This window comes from Bombina bombina, chromosome 6 (genome assembly GCF_027579735.1).
Source record: "Bombina bombina isolate aBomBom1 chromosome 6, aBomBom1.pri, whole genome shotgun sequence".
NCBI lineage: Eukaryota > Metazoa > Chordata > Amphibia > Anura > Bombinatoridae > Bombina > Bombina bombina.
The window spans coordinates 613,177,804-613,189,992 of record NC_069504.1 but is presented as its reverse complement, the minus strand read 5'-3'; positions in this window follow the sequence as shown (position 1 = coordinate 613,189,992).

The window sequence follows — 12,189 nt, the reverse complement described above, 5'->3', positions numbered from 1 at the left end:
ACACGGATGCAAGGAACCATCAGGCGTAGGACATTGAGACAAGAGGGCACCTACTCCAGTCTCAGACGCATCAACCTCAAGAACAAAAGGCAGGACAGGGTTAGGATGAGCCAGAACTGGAGTGGCAGCAAAGGCAGTCTATCAAAGGCCTTAATGGCAGAAGGTGACCAATGGAGTGGATCATTCTCTTTACGGGTCATGTCTGTGATAGGTTTGACCAAGGAAGAAAAGTTTTTAATAAACTTTCTATAGTAATTGGCGAACCCCAAAAAATGTTGAATAGAAGACCAACTGGGCGAGGCCACTGCAGAACTGCAGATAACTTGTCAGGATCCATGGAGAACCCTGCAACAGAGATAACATAACCTAGGAAGGTTACTTGAGTCTGATGGAACTCACATTTCTTGAGTTTACAAAACAGGCCGTTCTCACGTAGTCTCTGAAGAACCCATGTAACATCAGAACGATTAGCCTCAATTGAGGGTGAGTGTATGAGGATGTTGTCTAGGTACACCACAACACACTGTTGCAACATATCTCGTAGGACATCATTAATAAATTCCTGGAAAACAGCAGGAGCATTACATAGGCCAAAGGGCATTACAAGATACTCATAATGCCCGCTCCTGGTGTTAAATGCTGTTTTCGATTCGTGGCCCTCCTTGATCCTAATGAGATTGTATGCTCCTCTCAAATCAAGTTTAGTAAAGACCGTAGCTCCCTTGAGGCGGTCAAAGAGTTCCGTAATGAGTGGAATAGGGTAAGCATTCTTAATGGTAAGACGATTAAGACCCCTATAATCGATGCATGGTCTTAACTCGCCACCCTTTTTCTTCACAAAGAAGAAGCCAGCACCTGCAGGAGTGTGGATGATCCCTGTGACAGAGCATCTGCAACATACTCCTCCATAGCACTATTCTCCGCAACAGACAAAGGGTAAACCCGGCCCGAGGAGGAATGGCTCCTGGTTGCAGGTCTATGGTACAATCGTAAAACCGATGAGGAGGCAACGTACCGGCACGCACCGGAACTCTCGGTACTCCTCTGGCAATTGAGATACCGAAGAAGTGCTCAAGACTTTAACTGGCTTCTGAAGACAAGTGGAAATACATTGCGGAGACCACGACAAAATTTCGGACCTGTGCCAGTCGAGACTGGGATTGTGCTTTTGGAGCCAGGGATAACCCAGAACAACCGGAAAATGTGGAGAGTTTATCACCTGGAACTGGAGGGTTTCAAAATGGAGAGCCCCAACAGCCATGGATAACGAAGCATTTTCGTGAGTAACGAGTGCGGGCTGTAGGGGTCTGCCATCAATGGCCTCAATAGCAAGCGGAATGGACCGAGGCAAAACAGGAATGGAGTGCTTTGATACAAAAGCACTGTCAATTAAATAGCCACCGGAGTCAACAAGAGCCTGGGTGACTATGGAGGAGTCCACCCAGGAAAGGACAACCGTGACCAAAGGTTTCTCCTTTAGTGGTTCCGAGGACGAGAATAAACCACCCAAGGTCTGCCCCTGACAGGACCTTAGGTGTGAGCATTTCCCAGCTGTGTAGGACAAGACTTCAAAAGGTGGCCTTGTAACCCACAATAGAGGCAGAGCCCATCCCTCCTCCTAAAGGCCCTCTCCACTGCAGAGAGACACATGAATCCCAACTGCATCGACTCAGCAGTACCTGGTGACTCGGGACCTGCAGGCATGGGAGGGAATGAACACATAGGAGACAACGGAACAGGAGGCTTCCGCAAGCGCTCCTTGAAAGAGGGCCTCTCAATTAGTCTGATGTCAATTAGGATAAAAAAAGACACCAATGTCTAGAGACCAACTTCGTCTTTAATCGCATCAGAGAAGGCGGCAACAAGGGCTTCATTGTTCCAACCTACCTCTGCAGCAAGCGTACAGAACTCAATACAATACTGAGCAACAGATCTTGTACCTTGCTGAATGGACATGAGTCTTTTAGCAGCAGAGGAGGAGCGAGACGGAACATCAAATACCCTTCAAAAGGAGGCCACAAATTCAGGGTAATTTGAAATCACAGGTTTATTAGCCTCCCACAAGGGATTACCCCAGGCAAGAGCTGTGTCAGAGAGTAACGAGATGAGAAATCCCACCTAAGCTCTGTCAGAGGGAAACGCCTGAGTTAACATGCCCACCTGGTTCAAAATCCCTCTGCACTGATTAGGATCGCCTCCATATTGCTGAGGCAGAGGTGCAGAACCGGACATGCTCCTGGTAGGGCTAGGTGCAGCAGCGGAAACAGGAGCAGCCATAACTTGCGGGACACTTTGGTCCAAATGTGCAGTGCGAGTCAGCAGGGTTTGCAGGGCTAGTGCAAATTGATCCAAGCGGTGATCCTGTTCATCCATCCTGGAAATGATGGCAGGTAAAGGTGGATTATTAGCACAATCAGGATTCATGGCCCTTGCGTAATGTCAGGGTGCCAGGAATTAGACTGAGACGAGAAGTGCAAAAATAATCACACCTTTATTAATAGCAAAAAATAATAAAAAGTCCACAAGTCAAATAATAAGCCAGGAATCAAAACTAGAGCTGGTAGTCAGACGAGCCGAGTCAGGAGCCAAAGCGAGTAGTCAGACAAGCTGGAATCAGGAACAAGGAGAACAGCAGAGTCAGGAACAAGCCAGGGATCAGGAACCAGGAGGGACTTCAGACAGCCAGGTAATACACAGGAGCTCTCACAAACAGGTCTGAGACAATGCAAGATCAAAGCATACTAAACAGAGACCCTTTAAATAATAAGTGATGACATCACAATTCTGAGACTGCATCCTGTCTCACACGGATGATGTATACCATTCTGGCCATAAAAGGAAGTGCAGGAAATGAGCAGCATCACACAGTATGCACCAGAGTCAGCAAGAGAAGTGAGTAAAATGGCTGCCAGCAGCACATGGCAAACAAAACAGAGAAAAAAAACAGAGAAAAAAACCTTGACAATTGCACACACCTATTGTTAAAAAATTCATTAAAGCTCATAAGGCAGTTGTGATCAACGGTGACTCAATTAGCTGTCCATAGGTTGGGCTAGTTTTTTTATTTTTCAAAATTTTTTAAATCTATTTTGTGTGTGTGTGTGTGTGATTTTTTTTTTCTTCCTTTAATTTTTTCATTTTGATATGCTGGTGTGCATATGTTATTATGTGTATAGGGGTGAAAAGGGTATCTTTAGGAGGCTTGTTAACATATTGAGTTTCTTATAATTGTTTTGCAATAAATTTTTTTTTTTTTACATATTTAGTTGTTTTTTACAGGTGCTGGGAATGGAATTTATTCAGTTAATTGTCATGCCTCCTTTTCTCATTGGCTGAGGATAATTGTCATATTTGTAGATATGTAAAAAACATTCAAAAAGCTTCCTGATGTCATTCTGAAGTAATTGATGAAGTAATTCATACAAGTTTACTACCAGTGGGAGTATGCCAGAATTTTGACTTTTATATTTTGTTTTCTCTTTGACATTTGTCATTCAGATGCTTCTATAAGGTGGATATTAACGTTCAAATATTGAATGTTAAACATCTGATTATAGTATTAACACACAGATAATGATTTTAATACTCATAGAATAATTTGTATTTAAATGTTAATATTGAATGTTTAAGGACCACTAAACACAGTAGATTTTTTTTTCTGACAAATTTAAAAAACTGCATCATGTGACAGCCATCAGCCAATCACAAAATGCATATACGTATATTCTGTGAATCCTGCACATGCTCAGTAGGAGCTAGTGCCTCAAAAAGTGTGCACATAAAAAGATGGTGCATATTTAGATAATAAATGTGAATTGGAAATTGCTTTATCTATATCATTACATTTAATTTGACTTATGTGTGCCTATTCCTAGTCAAAAAGGATGATCTTCCTGGAGTCATTCTGAAGTAATCGATGACTCCAGACTAGTCATCAGAATCCATCTTGAAGTATACCCACAGGCCAAAAAATTTAAATGAGATGACTCTAGAGTCATTCACTGGCTGTTCATGCTTGTGAAGTAATCAGTAATGTAATCTGCTTATCATTCTGAAGTCTTCATCCAGAATTTTCTACCTTAGCTGATTACTTTACAAGCCTGATGATGTCTGAGGATGTGCAAAGACTTCTAAAGTAGTTTGATGTTCATCAAATAACTCCAGGATGGTCTCTAAAGTATTCCTGTTTGACTCCAAAAAATTGATGGCAAACATTTCTTATTTAGGGTCAGATTACAAGTGGAGTGTTAGTAACCTTTTTGAGGGTCAGGTTGCACTCGTATTACAAGTTGAAAGTAAACTTTTATCACTCACGTGCTAACCCAACGAGCTTAAAAAGCCGAAGTTAAATTATTGTGCGTGTGATAACATATTCCTCCATAGAAATCAGTGGAGCAAAAAAGTGGGGAAAAATCTCCCTACTTGTGTGTAAACAGTTTTGCATTTTCTCAAGTGTGCTAACTCGACATGAAAATATTAAAATTTCACATTGCAATGTTCTTTACATAGAAAAATAGGTTCTATTTATTCATAAATACATATTTCTACATATACCTGATGGTATTTTGGTACAATATATATATATATATATATATATATATATATATATATATATATATATATATATATATATATATATATATATAATTATATATAAGTATAGATGTATGCAGATATATATAGGAATATCTATTTATAAATACTTAGAAAATATTCCCCTATGTAAAGAAGATTGTAATGTGAAATATTTACAGTAAATACACACTATAACATATTATTAAATACTAGTACTAAAGCCCGTGTACACGGGCCATTTTTTGCAGTACAGCGGTCCCATCCCTTGCTCTCTCCCCCCTCTCTTTTGCTCTCTCTTCCCCCCTCTCTTTTGCATCTTCTCCCCCCTCTCTTTTGCTTTCTCTCCCCCCTCTCCTTTGCTCTCTCTCTCCCCTCTTTTGCTCTCTCTCTCCCCTCTTTTGCTCTCTCTCTCCCCTCTTTGGCTCTCTCCCTCCTTTCTTTTGCTCTCTCTCCCCCCTCTTTTGTTCTCTCCCCCCTCTTTGGCTCTCCCCCCCCTCTTTGGCTCCCCCCCCTCTTTGGCTCTCCCCCCCCCTCTTTGGCTCTCTCTCCCCCCTCTTTGGCTCACTTTCCCCCCTCTTTGGCTCTCTCCCCTCTTTTGACCTCTCTCCTCTTTGGCTCTCTCTCTCCCCCCTCTTTGGCTCCCCCCCTTTGGCTCTCTTCCCCCCCCTCTTTGGCTCTCTCCCCCCCCCTTTGGCTCTCTCTCCCCCCTCTTTGGCTCTCTCTCCCCCCTCTTTGGCTCTCTCTCCCCCCTCTTTGGCTCTCTCCCCTCTTTGGCTCTCTCTCCTCTTTGGCTCTCTCTCTTCTTTGGCTCTCTCTCTCCCCCCTCTTTGGCTCCCCCCCCCCCTTTGGCTCTCTCCCCCCCTCTTTTGCTCTCTCTCTCTCCCCTCTTTGATTCTCTCCCCCCTCTTTTGTTCCCTCCCCCTCTTTGGCTCTCCCCCCCCCCTCTTTGGCTCTCTCCCCCTCTTTGGCTCTCCCCCCCCTCTTTGGCTCTCTCCCCCCCTCTTTGGCTCTCTCCCCCCCCCTCTTTGGCTCTCTCCCCCCCTTCTTTGGCTCTCTCTCCCCCCTCTTTGGCTCTCTCCCCCCTCTTTTGCTCTCTCTCCTCTTTGGCTCTCTCTCCTCTTTGGCTCTCTTTCCTCTTTGGCTCTCTCTCCCCCCTCTTTGGCTCTCCCCCCCTTTGCCCCCCCTTTGGCTCTCCCCCCCCCCCCCTTTGGCTCTCTCCCCCCTTTTTGGCTCTCCCCCCTCTTTGGCTCCCCCCCCCCCTCTTTGGCTCTCTCTCCCCCGTCTTTGGCTCTCTCTCTCCCCTCTTTGGCTCTCTCCCCTCTTTGGCTCTCTCTCCTCTTTGGCTCTCTTTCCTCTTTGGCTCTCTCTCTCCCCACTCTTTGGCTCTCCCCCCCCTTTAACTCTCTCCCCCCCCCTTTGGCTCTATCCCCCCCCTTTTACTCTCTCCCCCCCCCCCCTTTGGCTCTTCTCCCCCCCCCCCTCCTGCTCCCTCTCTGGCTCTGTCTTCATTGAAAGCCTTTGCCTCTCTGGCCATGCCCCCATCGTGGCACCCTGCCCGGCCACGCCCCATTGCGGCAACACCTGTCCGGTCACGCCCCTTGCCATGCCCGGCCACACCCCTAGCTACACCCGGCCACGCCCCTCGTGACACCCGGCCACGCCCCCATCGCAACGCTCCCGTCTGCCACGCTCCCTGACACTCCGCTTCAGCCTTGCTCTTTGCTGAGTGCTGAGTGTCAGGATCCAAACGGTCAGGTATGTTTGTCACGTGCAGTCTCTACTGCGCATGACTGCATCTGACAAACATACTTGGCCATTTATTATATAGGATGAATATTGCATAAATATGTTTTTACATGATTATATATATATATATATATACATATATATATATTATATATATATATATATGTATATATATTTTATTATTATTTTATAATTTTTTGTATATGTCTGTTCCTATGTATTTATGTGTTTATATGTGTATATTTTTCTGTAAATACACAAATACACATATAAATACATATGTATACACATATAAATACACATATCCATCTTTAGACATGTATATGTATGTATGTCTATGTTAAAGCCCTTTGCCTGTCTATTTTTTTCTAACACCTGAAACCTCAAAAAAAAATAGTGCAATATTTTTTTTTTAAATAATTTTTATTAGATGATGTTATTATGAGTGTAAGTGTACTTTGTAATGTATTTTTGATGTGTTTTGTGATTAATTATTATACCAAAATATTAACCTTCTCTAGTGTTTAGCCAATCTGAATATAAAATTTAATGAGAGTACACAATTATTGGGAGTCTACTTATGGATTGTAATGTTCCTTTAGTAGATTGTGATACCTTTTTATGGACCAATAAAATCAAGGGACCAATACGGCAACAACCCCTTTTCTGTTATGGATTCTGTTATGGATTGTAATGTAACAGAAGTTGAAAGTTCTCACACTGCAAACTTTGATAGAATAGTCATGGATATTTCCTTTTTTTTATAATTTTTTTCAGTATTTGAAAATTCAAACAAGGGGATACACCTTATATTGCAACATGAAAATATTGAAAGCGTGTACTGCCAGTGTTAATGATTACATCTACTCAAGCATTGGGGAATGTTATCCTATACCTGTCATGAACTTTTGGGTCACGCATTTTTTTTGCAATTTGTATAATTAATTGCTGTTTTTCTCTATAGCTAATTTTGAAATTATTTAAAAGAGGCTTGCTGTGATTATATAGCTTCTCAGCGGTTTTTATCATTTTTGCGCAATAAAATTATACATGTACTTACTGGATCTAAGAACTGATCTGAATTGTATGTGTAATATTGTTTAGTTAACTATATGGACCTGTTATGCTTAGGCTCAAAATTCTTTGTTTGGGTCTGTTGTCATGGTAACGCCTGTCTAGCTGGGGGCGGTGTTCCTGCGTCCAGTGCTCGGTAGGGTTGCCACCTCAGCCATGTTTTCCTGGACACTTATGAGTTACACATGCTGCAGGGTATGTAGGGAGGAACATTTATAGTGTTTCTGGACAGCACTATTTATACTATTTATATGTCTAACTTATAAGTGTTCTGTATTTTAAGGGATAGGTGGCAACCCTAACTGAAACGCACACGTGTGAAGGAAAATGACTGCTATTATTTAACACAGTCAAAAAAGTGTTGTTTTTTTAAAATCTACACTGCTGTTACACCAGATATGAGTTGCACTGGGGTGACACTGTGCCCTGGCAGGCAGGCACTGAAACGCACGCAGGTGAAGGAAATTGACTGCTATTATTTAACACAGTCAAAAAAGTGTTGTTTTTTTTAAATCTACACTACTGTTACACCAGATATGAGTTGCACTGGTGTGACACTGTGCCCTGGCTGGCAGGCACTGAAACGCACACGTGTGAAGGAAACTGACTGCTATTATTTAACACAGTCAAAAAAGTGTTGTTTTTTTTAAATCTACACTACTGTTACACCAGATATGAGATGCACTGGGTTGACACTGTGCCCTGGTAGGCAGGCACTGACTGCTTGGATAAGCTGTTGCTAAGTGGTCACGTACACACGTTCCCATGACAACGGACGCCATTTTTGATGATGTCATCACACAATGCAGACATGTGGGCTGCTGGTTATGCAAATACCTATCTGGTGCTGTCTGTTGTTATGACTACCGTCTCACTGGGATGACTCAGCAATCAATCAGATCTCTTTCAGCTGTTCTCCATGAATTTGGGCGTCATTTAGCATATCAGGTTTAGGGGATAGGGTATATAAGGTAGCACTTTGGGATGTGTTGTATGCCTGTGATGTGTGTTTTTTACATGTGACCAAGGCCTCCATGTGAGGCCGAAATGTTATGTTTTGATACATTAAAGGTGATTATTCAAATCTCTTTGTGCTGGCTTAAGTGTTGTGGACAACTGAGGATACACACTGGATCCTGATCCCCAGCCCCTTTTTCATACATATATATATATATATATATATATATATATATATATATATACTCCAAGTAAGTGCACTCTCACTCGCCAACCCAAACACAGACCAGGGTGCTTAGCAGGATATTCAATCAAGATAAGGATAAGCACTCACTGGATTTAAGTACAATAACTATATATATATATATATATATATATATATATATATATATATAAAAAAAGAGGTTTGTTAACCTATGTAATCAGAACCAAAAAGTGGCCAATCAGTATTTTGTTCTACCCTGTGCCCACTTCCCACACTCCTACTATTTTCTATAACTAACTCTTTCTTGTCCTTTATATTTTTATCCAATGTATGTTTCTTGAAGGGATATAAAACAGTGCTCATTTAGGGAAACAATAACAATAATAATAAAGCAATTTTGTAAGATGAAGATTAATAGAAAATAATATGATCAGTATGGTGATTTTCCTACTAAATAATTTATACTCACCTGTGTCTGTTGTGCTTTACAGTTCATGTACTCCTAATGCTATCTAAGCAACCTGTCACCAGAAAGTCCAAACTTCCTGAAAGAACCCAGAAATTTTGACTACACATAAGGAAAACACAGTTATCTTATCAGAGGGCACAGAACCTATTGTACGACAACAAACAAAAGATAGAATTTTTTTAATTACAAATACAGAAGCTGTCTAAATTAACATACTTATGTCATATGGCAAACTACACCATGAAGAGATATATCTATCAGCAGCAAGGTAATTAGAAAACAACCTTCATTTAATTTATCTAATCAAATTTCTTATTTACATGAGAATATTTCAGACTTTGTAAATATGGTGTCCAAAGACAACATGCCAATTGTCAGTGTGGTTATAGCCTTCTAAGAAAATATACCTGTAACAGGGCCTTCAACTAGGTAACTACAGTCCCAGCTCCCGTTCACTCGCATGGTTCTTGTAGGAAAAAAATGACTTTTCATCATAGAAACTTTCAAATTTACTCCTATTATCAATTTTTCATCATTCTCTTGTTATCTTTATTTGAAAAGCAAGAATGTAAGTTTAGAAGCCGGCCCATTTTTGGTTCACAACCTAGGTTGTCCTTGCTGATTGGACAGCACCAATATTAAGTGCTGTCCAGGGTACTTAACCAAAAATTGTCTGTCTCCTTAGCTTAGATGCCTTATATTTTAAATAAAGAAAGCAAGAAGAAAATTGATAATAGGAGTAAATGAGAAAGTTGCTTAAAATTGCATGCTCTATCTAAATCATGAAAGAAAAAAATTGGGTTTAGTGTCCCTTTAAGCCAATATGGCAACAGTAAATGGGTGATCTATTTTTTAATAAAATTTAAAATAAATGCATAAATAAATACATAAATAAATGCATAAATAAATAAATAAGTGCTTGTACTTAACATCATTATTACATTGATATCAATATGTTGTACATGATACCCATACTACTTTTATATTTTTGGTCTGGTATTATACCAACATAAGCATTTCTATAATACAATAACATTTTTAAATTAAAATGCTATGGGAAATGTTACATTTTGTATATATAGTAACCATGAATAAAACTAGATGCAAAATATGATCTATTTAGTTTACTAGAGTTCTGGATTATGATTTTGTCTTATATACAATCCATCCATCTTTATACATTTTTGGTTCACAACCTAGGTTGTCCTTGCTGATTGGACAGCACCAATATTAAGTGCTGTCCAGGGTACTTAACCAAAAATTGTCTGTCTCCTTAGCTTAGATGCCTTATATTTTAAATAAAGAAAGCAAGAAGAAAATTGATAATAGGAGTAAATGAGAAAGTTGCTTAAAATTGCATGCTCTATCTAAATCATGAAAGAAAAAAAATTGGGTTTAGTGTCCCTTTAAGCCAATATGGCAACAGTAAATGGCCAATATATGCAAGTTGAGTTGCTATTTAATTCTATTTTTATCACATGGGTGATCTATTTTTTAATAAAATTTAAAATAAATGCATAAATAAATAAATAAATAAATGCATAAATAAATAAATAAGTGCTTGTACTTAACATCATTATTACATTGATATCAATATGTTGTACATGATACCCATACTACTTTTATATTTTTGGTCTGGTATTATACCAACATAAGCATTTCTATAATACAATAACATTTTTAAATTAAAATGCTATGGGAAATGTTACATTTTGTATATATAGTAACCATGAATAAAACTAGATGCAAAATATGATCTATTTAGTTTACTAGAGTTCTGGATTATGATTTTGTCTTATATACAATCCATCCATCTTTATACATTCATTTGTATGCTTTGTGCGCAGTGGGGTGAAATAACATAGATGGTTAACCCCCACTCTTCAATTTATTGAATATATGTATATGTATAGATAGTATGCAATATGTATTATTATATTATGTTCCAAACAACAATGCTACTTCCACTACTAATATTACATTTATACATTTGAAGAACTCTTAAATTAATTGGTCCAAAATCTAGCTGCTTTCTAGACTTTCTTTCACCTGTCTGGATGTCCAGGCTCATCCTCATAGATCCATCTACTTACCCATGAATGAAGGGAGAAAATACACTTTAAAAAAGACAGATACACCCAGGTTACAATGCCTTATGCAGCAACCATTCTTGAGGGATCTGGCATACCTCACAGGAAATGTTGCATAATACTAAAAAATCATTGACACATTAATAAAATATAACTATTTATGTTTTTTTAAAAACACCTTATCCTATTGGGATGTCCATAGGTACAATGAGTGCAACCTATGGCTCCAAGTACACTGGCAGTGCATCCTCAGAGCTCTCAAGTAAACAAGGCATTTGAATGAGAAGCCATTCAGCTCAATGAAGCCTTTCAGAGGCCAGAAAATAAATACAGGCCAACATCCTTGCCAACACAGATACAGCCCTGAAATTCATTTTAAGTTGGTCACAAGTAGGTCATACAAAGAAGTAAGGTGTCTGTAATATTTTTGAGAAGTGGCAATATTTGAGTTTAGAACTTGCGATATACAAGCAATGTATACAAGCAATGGGATAGCATTTGAAAAAGTTTACAATAATGTATGGAATGTTGTCTAGTAGTTTTTATAAAAAAGATAGACCCAAATGTGTTGAAATATAAGATCATGGTACAGAAGTGGTTTTGTACTTGACAGCTCTACTACTTGGAGACATAAGAAAATTCATCACTAAAGAGGAAACAACAATTGCAGTAAGACATTTAGATGGGTGTTAAGCACTGCAAAGGATCAGAGACTGACTAAAGATCAAGTACACCCTCAATAATATTGGGCCCACATACACTCACACAATCACCCAACACAAGCTTAGTAACATATTTATAGCTTGTGTCACCTCAATACTGACATGTTTTGTGCTTCTTTCCTCTTAATTCTTGGCAAACTTTTAGTCTCTTCTTTTTATATACGGCCAATAGAAAATGTGCAGTATGTATACAGTTCTTTCTTTTTTTTATAAGCACTTGTTTAATCATTGTTTTTTTTTTTTGTTTTTTCTTTTTGATGTTTTGTGATATATAATATAAGGTTTTGTTCTGATGTTGATTTACCCTGTGTGGTGCACAACTTGAGCAAATGTGCTTTATTATATTTTGTT